General features: G+C 41.2%; 1 long non-coding RNA gene across 1 annotated transcript; it reads left to right on the top strand.

Moving 5' to 3' along the window:
- Positions 1–796: 796 nt before the first annotated feature.
- Positions 797–10,093, top strand: LOC120436184. Its single transcript, XR_005610220.1, has 3 exons — positions 797–857; positions 9,582–9,684; positions 9,807–10,093. It is a non-coding gene; the product is annotated as an uncharacterized LOC120436184 (long non-coding RNA).
- Positions 10,094–13,739: the final 3,646 nt, after the last annotated feature.

Here is a 13,739-nt window from a genome sequence, read left to right as displayed (position 1 = left end):
TGATTCCTGATCAGCTTCCTCCTCTGCTATCTCATAGCAAATGTAAATGCAGTAAGACCGCATGATTTACAAGGACATTTACAAGTGCGTTAAAAGTTGGAAAACAGAAGAACATTGTTTTATATAATATTTTAAAAAAAGACAACTTTCATCAGAAACTGCGACACACTCTGACCTCTCACAGCAGCAACTGAGACAAGTTTCATTAATGATGACCCAGTTCAATTATGTATGATGACCAGATATAATAATGTTGAATGAGCTTATCTACTTGGAATTCAGTTTTTTTTTTTCAACATAACATTTCCCAGAGTTCATAACAAGATTGTCTACTTTGAAACAAGGCAGCACTTTGACAGTAAACACGGTGAAAGTAGTTAAAGCAAAGCTGAGACTTGTAAAAAAAAGAAAAAGAAATGAATGCAAAAAGAATTTCACAAATAGAACAGGATTCATCATTTTAGTATCAGCAGGAAAATACAGCATTGACAGGGAATGTGAAAAATAGTTACAAAAACACAGGAAAGCTTCTATCTTCTGACTGTCCTTGGCAGGACATGTGAAACATGAAGTCAGAGTATATGTCAGAGTGTATGTATACTCTGTGTCATACCAGTCTTATAATTTAAATTATGCATTTTGAATGCTTCTGTCTTCTAGAGACACTAAGCGGCTGCATTGCACTGTTGCAGTTAGCACTTCTACCACTAAATGGCGCTAGAGTCGCATAAAAACTTGAGCAACAACAAAGCACGTAAAGCTGAAAACCTGGTTTGAGGTTGCATAGAGCCTGAGACAGAGATACGCACAGAGGCGAGCAGGCACTGGGTTACAATGGCTTAAGAATGTCCATACAGGTACGTAATAAATAATTTAAAACAAACTGTCAAGTTGTAAATTTTAAGTCAGTGGTAATAAAATGCGTTATTTTAATTCAAGGTTAATGATACCACCCAGGTACAATATACCCAAATGTATTCTTAGAAATATTATAATATTTATTTATTTAAAAAAATAGAGAGAGATTTAAACTGAACTTTTTTGCCCTGCTGACCACGTTAACCTGTCATTGCCAGACAATATTCTATAATTGTTGCACCATTAACTTTACAAAACATAAATAAATAAACTAAATTATGTAAAACATGAATTTAAAAGTTTTTTTTTTCTAATTTAGTTTACTTTTCTGAGCACTTTTTAAATAAAACAAATTCAATATTTGTATAAAAACACAATAAAATTTAGAAGATTTTGAGTGTTCGCATAAGTTTTTGTCAGTTGTCTGAAAAAGTGACCAACACATATGAATTATTTCATACATAAAACAAAGTTTTTGGATATTTATTCACAAAAAATCACTAAGAAATGAAAATCTGCTCATTCAAATATATCTGTACTTTTGACAGCTTAAATCTTGCTTAAAAACCTTTAATTAAAAGATTAAAATAATATGAACTAGACAGTATTTTTAATTGTAACTTTACGCTTACCTTTCAGGTTAGCCTACACCTTCTCTTGGTCTTCTCATAAGCAATTTTTTTTTTTTAAAGAAAAAAGTTTTTTAGAACAAACAGCTTTTTCGCCCCGTAAGCCAAGGCAGGACAATATTTGCCTTAGCTAGAATACCATTTTCCCTGGGCTTTGGGGTGTTGTTTGAGGGAGTGGGGGCCTTGACAGGGTGCTCTGAGGGCTGACCCTCACTCTGCTGGGCACACGCCGCCAGCCGCATATAAATAAAAGATTACAGTGGAAAATCAATTTCTGAGCAAACTCATTAAAAATGCCCCTCACCTTAAATGATTCCCATTTCCTTCCATTCAACCTGTTAACGCCTTGCTGTCCCTGAAACCGACCACCCTACCCCCACACCCCACCACCACCACCACCGCTGCCTCATCCCACCCCTCCCTCCCACCCTTCTTCCATCCTTCGCCCTGTTGCTCTCCCCCGGTGGTAATTACTTGCACAAGTCGTTTTTTGCCCTTTGATTTGCACCGTTTCACAAATGAAGGTTAAGTTTGTTTAACCGTGGTGGATTTGCCAGTCATGTTAAAGCATATAATGTGGCAGGTCCTTGGTTTCTCCGCACACCTCAGGCACCCCCTGGCCTGCCCGCCGCCCCCCTCCCCATCTTCTTCCCTGTTAGCCTAGGCCTCTTAGGGAGGTGGGAGGGTGGGTGGGGGCTCCAAGGTTAAGGCTTAGTGCGCCTGAGGAAGCCTGTAGTGTATCAGACTTCAGACCCATTGACTTGACTCAAAGGCAACCAGGAAGTTGTTAAAAATCACCTCTGGTAAAAGGATTAAGAATCAAACTGCCGCGTTTGCCCTGAGAGGACGTTAAGACGGTCACCGATAAGTTGCAACTCACTGACAGATAGGGAGAAAAAAATAGGAGCATAATAAGGGACCACTAGTTAACTTCTGTTCAAGGTCTCGGACATCGGTGCTGTAGGTGATGTATATATTCTCCCTTGCAGTGTAAATTACTCATGTGGTGAAGATAACTGCTGAAAGCATAAAATGCACAATGGCAGAAGGTACAAGTGTCACAAGCCTCCTCTTTGATCGATACCTAATAAACAGAGAAGTCACAGGAGCCAAGGAGAACATTGATCTGAGCTAGCTGGAGCTTCAAAGAGCATTTAAAGTCCTCGCTGCTTTGACTGTCGAGCTGCAGATTGCACACTGATCACAAGAATAGCGCCAGGAGGACTTTGTTATCACACAGTCAGGACAACAGATGCCTTTCGCATTCAGCTTGCTGTCTCTCTCTCTCAGTCAATCGAGTACATTGCAGTGACACACAGCAGGTCTGTGTGGTCGTTGCTGAAGGATGTTTTTTAATTTTTAACACTAGATCTGTAATTATGAGTCGCAGGAAAAGTCTGTCTACCACAACCATGTCCTGTGTGGTGAGTGTGACCTCATATTTCACAGAGAGCTTTGATTCTCTGTCTAGCAGAGGGCAGCTATAAAGCTTTGGGAAAACAAAAGCATGCTTAGCCTGAGGGCAGATAGCTCTTCTCCCTTTAGATAATCCTGCTGATAGTGGAGGCAAAGCAGCGCTGTTTAGACAGCTCAGCTAACTCGCAGCTCATCTGTGTTTGTGCTGGTTGAGACATTATTTTCTCTCATTGTCCAAGTCCCCTTGAAGATGCGTAACTTTGAGCCGCAGGATTGAACCCATGGCCTTGTATTCCATTAACAAGGGTCAGGTGCAAGTCTTAAAGGCAAGACGGCATCTGGTGATGTTTGTTAAAAAGAAAAAATATATATATACTACAGAGCTAAGGTTTGACTTTATATTTTCATTTTAATCAATCACCCAAAGAGATCTAAAGCCTGCTGAAATTTTATTTACAACTATAGTGACAAGAACTGTTGACATATCAGATAAAACTGTTCAAATCTTGCTTGGATGAGGTTATTCTTCTTTCCTTTGTTGAACCCGACCAAAGTTTCTTAATGTGGAACACACTCTGTGATTTCATTTGCAGTCTCTGGCAGTTATCACTTGGTTGATACAAGTTATACATGCATAAATTTTTCTAAACGAATCAAGCTATTTCATTGGTCACTGTCTCTGTGATGAAGGAGGATAATCATCACAACACTAGAGCTTTTTATTTCTTTTGTTGTACAGCACAAAGGTTTACCTAAATCAAACTATTTTTTTCTAATTTAAAATAATTATAAAGGCAACACAGCTTTCTCTTAAAAGTCTTGTCTCTTGTATTCCAATATAAAAATCAATATAATGTAAGAAAAATATATACATTATTATATTTTTAAAAAGAAGAACAATCGAGAATTGTTTATTGTGCTGCATAGAAATAAACATGTAATTTATGAGACTAGTAAACTGATATGTTGCACTACTCGTTCTCCACTGCAACACACCGTAAGACAAAATAGTTTGTTTTTAAGTGCTGAGGTAGAAGGAGTGAATGTGTACCAAGGAGAGCAAAGTAGTTACAAAGGAAAGAGGAATACCATGTGTGCTCATATGTCCGTGTGTATATGTACATGTGTGTCCTTGTGTGTGCATTGAAGGATGGTGGTGAGAGTGTTGTGTTTCACAGTTTTTTGCCATGATGCACTGCTTTATTATTCTGCACAAGGGGCACTTCACATGCGGAATGGGTTCTCTTTGATATCGACAGCAGCTTGAGGGAGAGAGTGCACTCAAAAACAGGCGAGGGCGAATTTATTCTGGGGGAAAAAACAGATAGTTGTGTACTTCCCTGGCAGTGGTTGCCGCACATAGGAAGAGCCAACCGCTTTGATGCTCCAGCGGTGACACTCCACACGCTAATGAAATATGGTAATTACAGCCACATGAAAGCTCTTCTAAACAGAGCTGGAGAAAGGGTATAAAAAACAAATATGACTTTATCCAAAGATACCCACTGTGATTAATTCTCCTTTTCATAAACATATATTTTATGCCGTTCAATTGTTACAAAGCAGTGTGGGCCATCAGTTGACCCAGGAGCAGGCGAGGGGGAAAGGTCCGCTGATTAAGAACCCTATTGTTCGCTTTCAATAGAAGACACAGTCTGCTGGAGAACACGGGACGGAGATGTGTCAAAAAGAAAAGACCCTGCAAACGAGTGCTCTCTGTGCTGTTCTAACTTTGGCTATTTTCTTTGCAGGAGCAGATTTGTATTTTTTTAATTAATTTCTTTTTTTATTTGAAATTCACCTAATCTAGACTGTAAAACTTGGCACAATCAAACACAACTTAGGAGACTTATTGGTGGAAAAACTGGTAATGTGATTGACATGCAAAGGAAAGTATTGTGTTTAAAGTTTACACAATTGAAATTTGAGCAAAATGCTTGCATTTTTCACTCATTCTCTAAGAGAAACTGATTTCCAAAGAGACCCCCAGAGCTCGATACAATGTCAGTTACTTGTTTTGACAGCACAAATAGCTTTATGATTGTGCTGAAGGCAGTTGACTGTGGCGGATTCTGGGTGAATTGTAAGTTTGGCAGCAGGTCTGCTGCAGATGAATGAGGAACAACTTGCTTTTGGTTTCTCTGCACATAAAGACAGATTGCATGAGAGTAATTTGGCGATATATATAGGGAACAAACTTAAACAGCTTGTTCATTCATCTAGGTGTTAACTTTTAACAAATATGACTATTGGATAGCAAGTGTAGGTAGAAAAACAATAAATACCACACTTGTACTCATAAAGTGTCAAAGCCCTGCAGCAAAACTACTTTTCTACTCCGATATTTTAAGGTCGTATTAGAGTGGAAATTAGTGAAGTGACCTGATGCAATGCATGTCACTGAAGAGGGGAGCAGGGAGACGCTAGTGGATAAGAGAATTCAAGGGGTGGGGGAGGCTGTGTGTTTGACCATCAGTGTTTGCTCACAGTCAGACGGTGTAGCAGCCCCTCATCCCACGACCACTTTCGCCTTGCTCACTGGCTCTCCCAAGGGATGGCGCTAGAGGTCAGGGAGAAGGTGGGGGTCAAATGGGCTCTGATAAGTCCTGCTAATAGGACGGTGCGCGTTATTGCGTGCACACGCCTGTCTGAATGGGGTTGTGTGGGTCTGACTAGCTAACTGGGGCTAAAAGCTAAGGGAACAAACACACAGCCATCAGCACACGAGAACACACATACACACAAAGTCATGCACGCTGTATGCATGCATCCACAGTCTTTAAGGTCAGACCATGGGGTGAGAATGTTAAATGGCCAGGCTTGGGACATCAAATATTTTCCTTCCCATCACTATCAGCAAACCATCTGCCTGAAATCTTTAAGTGTGTGTGTGTGTGTGTGTGTGTGTGTGTGTGTGTGTGCGCGTACGTTTGTGTGCATGCAGCAACCTATACAGGTTTAGCTGATCAAACTGTTGAGCCAAGTTGGCTTTATTAGAGCATACAGAGTCAGAAGGACATACAGACAGGCAGGCAGACAGACAGATAGGCAGGGTAAGCGTGTGGGCGCCAGCAGTCGCAGCGCAGCAGACAGACAGATGGAGTTTTGGGTGCATGCTGCTCAGATAGGAGCTCATTCCCACCCTGTGTTTTTAATACCCCCAGCTCCTTTTATCGCCCTCCTCCAGGTGTATCCAGGTAACTCCAAGGCCAGGCCGCTCTTAAAACCTCAACAGTCAAGGTAACAGGTAATTGCAGAATGGTACTCGTAAAACAGCCTGTTTGTCTACAGCTCAACTCCGCCCTGCTTGTTTTAGATGCCAAACTTGGAGATACAGGAAGTAAAAGTGTATAAGGCCATAGTGTGGTAATGCTGCTCATTCTATACTTAATGTTTTAGCCCACTGCAGTTTTTCCCAGCTTATACTAATCCAAGCCCTCTGTCTCCTTCCCTTACTCCTTTTCACTCTTCAGACTACTCTAGTTTTTTTAGTCTTTCTTACTGTCTTTATCTATCACACTCCCCCTTCAGTGCCCATATTTCTCTGACTTTATGAGTAACACTGGCTCCCTCCCTCTTTTAATGTTTGATTCCAGGTGATAAGAGAAGACGGAGAGATGAGTCTGACTGCACCGGTTAATGTGGTCAAAGGTCATAGGCTGTGCTGGGGAGTGGGGAGACTGTCTGCAGATAGTCCAAGCTAAAACTGGACCGTGATCAGTTTTTGGACCATGAATTGTAGATGGTGGCTCTCAGCCAAGCTGTCTGCACACAAGCCAAGAAAACATACATATTGAAGCATTGTCCATATCTGCGTGAAGAGTCATTATCTGACAATCTGTCAAGATACTGATCAAGAGTTTGTGTATATCTACTGTCACATGTACTTACCCTCTAAACAGCGATAAGGTTACTGCTTCTCTTTGCACACAGGCCAGTAGATACACAAGTGTGCACACCTGTACATGCATGTGAACCGCTGCCTGTAGGTTCTACCATATATGTATAGTTAAAAAGAAACACTGTGTGCAAACATATACGTGCACATTTACTGTAGAGCATGAATGACTGTAACCTCACGCACACTGTACAATCTACTGTCAAACAAAGTCACAGTTCATCTCCTCACCCCTCAACAATCACTTGTTTGTTCCAGACCACATACAAACAGCACACTCCCCCACATAGTAGTCATTGACACAGACCAAAACTGAACCCTCCTCTGGCTCTTTGCTTTACTCTCCCATGCTCTCCATCTTTTCCTCTCTTGTCCTCACAAACCTCTCTCTTTGTCCCCGTCTTTCTTTCTCTCTCTCTCTCTCTCCCTGTGCTCATCTGATTTCATTCCTCGTCCTGATCCGGCCATTATAAATTCATTGTATGCTGTCGTGGCTGATTGAAGTGATGGGCTGATTCCTCAGAGCTTCCTGCCTGATGGAGGGTGCTATAGCAAATAGCCCAATGGGTCTGTTTAGATAACACTGACCTCTCACAAACCATTGCCACATCTGCTGTGAGTGAGCTTTGTGGGACTCGCTGTCATCGCTGAGTGAAAGGATGGACAAAAAAATTGAAATGGCAGAATGAAAAATATAAACAAAAAACAGGAACAGACTGAGTGAAAGAAAGAAAGAAGATGTTGGGAAAAAATTAAAAGGAAGAAAGACAGAAGATGAGGGCGGAGGGGGTTAGAGAGGAAGAGCTAAGGGGAGATCTCGGGTGGGCAATGATTTGAAGCGTATTGTCACTCCCACCTGCCCTCTCCATGAACAAAAGTGTTAGTCATCATCAGGGTGAATTGTGAGGGGAGACAAGGGGCCGCTTCGTTGGTCCCCCTGATCTGCATTCTGCCCATGGGGTTACCAGGGTAACGAGTACAGTAGACAGAGGGAGGAGGAGTGAGGGGGGGCATGGAGAGGGCACTCACCCTTTTCCTTGGAAATGGATATTCATGCCTTTGTTCTGCTGGGGTTATGATCGTGTTGATTAGGGGAAAAAAATTGTTTAAACAGCCCGCCCTCTCTCCTGGCCTCAGATATCGTGTAGCCGACCGGACTTCACCTGGTGAACAGATCAGCATTCAAACACCAGTACTCATTAAAAACGGGGAGATAATGGAATGCAGACTATTAAACAGCAAATCGTACATTTTATTTGGCCACATGAAAGAGGAAGTGACCAGCGATGGGTCCATTTTCTTAATTTCTTTCCTCCAATAGACCTTTGACTGCTAATTCTCTGCAAATGTACCTGTTACTTGAGCGTACGTCGGTCCAGAAGGAATACACTGCGTTGCTCAAAGATAGTCTAAATATTTCTTTAAATATTTGGGTCAAACAAATGTTCTTTTGAAAGATCTTGAATAACTTTGATGTACCTTGGCCAAGATCCCATAAATCTTTGCAACTCCAATGTAGGGAGTGAACACCAAAAGATACCTCATGTGGTATTTGGATAATGGTGGTGGAGAGTGGTGTATTACACACTGGTCCAAATTCCCCTAGAAGCGCTCAACTGGCCAGAGGTCTAGAAACTGCAACGGCCATAGCACATTCATACTCTAACCATTCAGTGGCCCCTCATGCCGCTGTGAATGGAGGCATCCTGGAAAATGAAAGATATCAATCCCATAAGGACTATGATTGCATCATAAGTTAAAGGTTTTCAGTCAGAAGTACTTTGCATTAATTTGCAGTGTCTCTTCCTCATAAGTTCACGAGTCGACCTAAACCATGCCATCAGAATGCATCTTAATGACGCAGTGTCCTAAGGGAGGTCATAGGGTGGTAACGACTCCTCTGAAATATGAACGGAATGTAACTGAAATAAAGTTTAAGTATTTGCATGCTACTTTCTATTCTTTTAATAATGGATGGAAATATCTTAATTTGTACTTCATACCATTTATTCTTAAGCTCCACTTACTTATTGTTTTGGAGATGTTGAAATATAAACCTGCTAAAAAGATTATGTTATAGATATTGTTATAGATAAAGCCAATCATAAGCAATAGTTATTAAAGTGTCCACCTGCACACCTAAAGTAATACACACATGAATAACTTATATACTGTATAATATACACAATATATTTATAAAATTCTAAAATTATTGATTCTACATAATGAGTACTTTTCCTTGAGCTACTTTAACTAGGTTTTGATGCTATAACTTTTGTACCATTACTTTATGTGTGCCATCCTATCTAAAACTATGTGGAACTTGTGGACAGAAACCCCACACTGTAGAGGTCAAGGGTCACGTTTTTCCATTAATGTGTCACCCATGTTTGTGCTGGTAGTTACCATGTGAATTTTTATCAGCAGTATATGTGCAGCATGTATCTAGGTCTGTATCTGTGGTCTGGTTTAAGTGTCCACTTTATGATCCACATCAAAACACACACACTCTTTAAGTGAACATTTGAAAATAATGGTCCTGGGTGTTATGCAAGTCTTTGTACACACTGACCAAGTCTTAAAAGTTACAGGGGGCAATACTGCAGCTCATCTTTGAAAGCTGGGGGCCGTAAAACATCATTGTAACTCTCTCATGTGATTTACAATCACGCCATTAAAAGAACATGGGCCACATAGGCTACAAGAGTGTAAGAAGACGGTATGCTCTCTCTCTCTTACTCTTTCTCTCTCTCTCTCTCTCTCTCTCTGTTCTGACACAGCACAGAAAACAGGGCAAGGAGTGCAGCTGCCCTAAGATAATGTTTTTCTTTAATTAAACTATCTCTGCCACGCAGAAGTGGGGGGAGAAGGCTTCGAAGCATGGTAATCTTCGGCACACAGATGAACATGAATAAAAAGAAAACAATACATTGTGAGCTGTGAGGCATTTCTTTTGAGCTAGAACTGTTGCACATTAATAATCTGGGTCTCTATGTACTTTCCAGCCTGATCGCCAATTAAAACAACCTGCCTTTTAGACAAAACAAGAACCTGATGCCTGGAGTCTCAGTTATGGATCAACCATCAAACCATCAGAGATCATTACAGGCATAAGGAGATCAGCCTACTTCAACTTATAAGATTAAAAGTTGGAACGTAATTTTACCTGCATTAAACATTGTGCACACTGAGGTCTCACCGCATTGTGAAATAACATGAATAACCTGCAAAGGCAATTTTTTATTAAACCTGTGCCGTACCTGTATTACACTCAAGATAAGCTGCACCAGAATAAATACAGTTAAGATTTGAGATATCTGTCATTGTTTTATTTATACATATACATATATACATATATATATATATATATATATATATATATGTGTGTGTGTGTGTGTGTGTGTGTGTGTGTGTGTGTGTGTATACACAATACTATGCAATTCTAGATATCTGAGTAGCAAACACATGGATGAACTAGTGTAAATACCAATTTTATTTAAATTACCCTGATAAAATTGCTTGTTGTTAGGCCCATATGTAATCTGACATGCTTGCAGAATCAGTTACAAGCTTTCCTGGATGGGGCATGTGTTTCACCGGCTAAGGTTGTTGTGCCAAATTTATTTTTGTATAACTGCAATAACTAGAAATTATTTTGAAAATATGCAGTGGTAAATGATGTATCATACAGAGGCTAAAACAAATTTTCGGGGATTACATTTATGGCAGAATTCTCTTTTACGATTAATGCGCCGGGATGATCGCTTGACACAGTGCAGTAATGTAAGCCGTTGTATTCCGTAATTTCTCTCACGTAAAGCGTTGACACGTCAAACGGACAGGTCTGTTGCTGAAATCTGAGAGTAATAATTCCGCTATCTCCGTGTTGATTCGTCTCTTGTGGCTTCGTCAACCTGAATTCCGGCATCTGCTGCATGCTTGACAGAAAGTTGGCGTACAGAACACAGTCCGGTTTACAGTGACGGACACAGACAAAGAAAAAAAAAAGGACCGCGAGTAAAGTGAGAATTTCTGTCAGGGCTCAAACAACTTCTTATCAGGTGCTCTGTTAGTCCTATATCTTCCTGTTGATAACACGTCGCTGTTCATTTGTTTGACCTATGCTTACTGCTGATGCAGTTCAGCTGCTGGGCTCTCTCTATTATCTTAATGTAATTTATGGAACGGGTGCCCTTGTACTGCATCCCGCAGACGCTAGGAGGAGATGTGCCTGAAGACAGACTCCTGCAATTCCTCTGCAAAAGCCCTCTGTAGAGGTCTGACAGAAAGCACAGGTGGAATTAATGATGGATCCTAAGTGTACCAGTAAGCCATGATAATGGCCCAGCATGCACAAAGGCTTTCCGCCAAGTAGAAGGCAAATATCACGACTAACCTACACCTGCGCTTCTCCTACTTTGAGACAATGTCTGCCGTGAAAAAAAGAAGTTTACGCAGTAATACCGATGACGTATTAGTGCTCAGTGGATTTTGTCCACCCATGGGTTTCAAGGAGGGTCTACAGTTTAGGAAATACACTTTGAGAGTTGAATTAAATATTAAAGTATATGTATGTAACCCTTTTTAGGACACAATCTGTGTCAAAGAACTTTGCTCAGAAAATAATAATGTGGAGTGGCTTCTAGAAAAAGAGCCGAAGGGAAAAATGTCATTTAGGATTGGAGATTTCCATTTGGCCGCCTGAAAGAGACTTAACGCCAATTGTCCTGCTGGTCATCTCACAGGATAGAATGCAAATGCAGGGGTCTATAGGGCCTGGTGCGGGACAGCCATTGATTTGAGATGAATACAGTGGCTACTCTCAGGCCCTTCACAGTTATTAGGACTAATAGAGAAACATAAAATAGTGAGCGAGAGAAGCACAGATCCGCACAAATGCTCTAAATAGCTGGCTACTCCACAGGCCTCTCGGAGAGTTTGGCTTGCAATTTGCATTCCTTTGTGTGACAACTTGTAATCCTCCCCTCAGCATGCCAAGAAACACACAACAGATTTATTGTCCCAGTCAACAAATCGTTTAGGTCATCCCAAACCTATTACAGCCTAATGCAGTGGGATCCCAAACCCCCTCCACCACACACCCCCAATGCACCGCCTTGTCTCAACCACCGGAGACTTGCACACAAACTCTGCACGGCTGGGGCCCCACGGTTGCACCGCTTTGTTGGCCCCCGGTCTATTCAGAGCCGATGTACTTCTGGAGCTTTATACCTTCTCAGTGCAGCGTAGGAGGCTGGGAGGGACAGAAACATGGTCGAGACTAGCCGGGATAGCCGTGCTAAACGGACATGAGGTTTTCACCGCTGTGGGCCCACACAAGTTGTGCTCAGATTTCATACGTCTACAGTGTAATATTGTGGTATTTTAAGACAGAGAGAGAGCGTGAGAGAGAGAAGGGGGGGGTTGTTTATTGCCAAAGAATCGCTTCAAAACAGCATCAGTGTCACATCCAACCAGGAGCTTGGCAGTGATTTTACTCTTTATTTGCATTTATAGGACAAAAATCACACAAAATATAAACATGGTAACTCCCCATTTTGGCAGCATTTGCAAGGATTCAAACAATATGTGAAATTATTTTAAGTCTCGTTGATTGTTACCCTTTTATTAAATCCTCTGGTTTCTTTTCTTTCTCTATTCTTTTTTATTCATCATTGTGCTCCATTTTCCATTTGGGCAGTGGAACTAAAGCAAATCATAACACGTCATATAGTTTTTGGATAGTATGACCTAAGCATAATGACAGCTGTTTGGTCCTGTCATTGTGTTTGATGGAGCGAAACCACATCCTCACGTGTTTGCAGGAAAACTCTGACAAGGCTGTATTTTTGCTTGTCTGGAACAGGCGTGACTGACTGACTGACTAACTGCAGGTTGTTTGTTGTGTGTGACAGAGAGAGGAGGGTGTTTTTGTTTATTTATTTGTTTGTTTTTTCAGATTTTCTGTCTATAGATGTATAGATAGATATTTACGCTAAATGTTTTGAAAAAACGATTTCATGTAATTAGCCTAAACAGACCGTAGAAGAGAAGTGAAACGAGTTAGTGAGTTGAATTAAATTGAACTGAATTCATATGAACTGAACTGAGAATAAAGCACAGTAAATAAAGGCGTGAGAGGCTGCACAGAAAGAGAGACCACAGCCCATCTGTGTGTCTCGGCCTCGCTCTGCAGGACTCAAACGCGGGGTCAGGCCAGAGAGAAAGAGAGACGGGGGAAGATCTCTCCCCCACCAGACATTTTCCCGCAAACACAACGGGCCTTTGATTCGTTTGTTTGGACACACACACTCATGTCTAATTGTTGTTTTTCTTTTTTAGCGTGCCCCACAAGGCGCACATGCATCATGCAGGACAGGCAGCGCATATGGCATCGGTACTCCTCTGAAACCACACTAAACAGCCCTGCGCAGGGCCAGCGTTTCCCATTGCATGCAGAGCGCCAGGCTCGGGCTTGTGGCCCGACAAGCGTCATTCTTTCTCTATGGAGATCAACACAGCCATAATTATAACGGAAGTAATGTTCGTTTTGGCATCGATGAGGAAGAGCCCTGAAAAATGCATCCTGCAACTTAATGAGCCGCGTAGTCACGCATTCATTCTTAAAATTGTAATGTCGGTGAAAAAATAAATATATAAATATATTTAAAAAACGAATGATATAGTTGATTTCTGTACAAATTAGAGTCGTTTTTCTAAATTTCAAGCATGTAATCAGCCAAAAATTTCTTCTGATAACGATGCCTTTTTCTTGGGGAGAAGTCAGCTCCAATTTTGGATTAAGTGCGGGAATTCGTGACACTTTGGGGCTTAACATGGAGTAAAATTACTTGTTTAAATGAGCGAGTCTAATGATCCGTTCATTATTCTGAAACACTAATGACACGAGAGGATCGGTGAGCTAAATTATAGCCGAT

This window comes from Oreochromis aureus, linkage group 23 (genome assembly GCF_013358895.1).
Source record: "Oreochromis aureus strain Israel breed Guangdong linkage group 23, ZZ_aureus, whole genome shotgun sequence".
NCBI lineage: Eukaryota > Metazoa > Chordata > Actinopteri > Cichliformes > Cichlidae > Oreochromis > Oreochromis aureus.
Note: the sequence above shows the minus strand (reverse complement) of the source record. Positions and strands in the feature narration are given on the sequence as shown.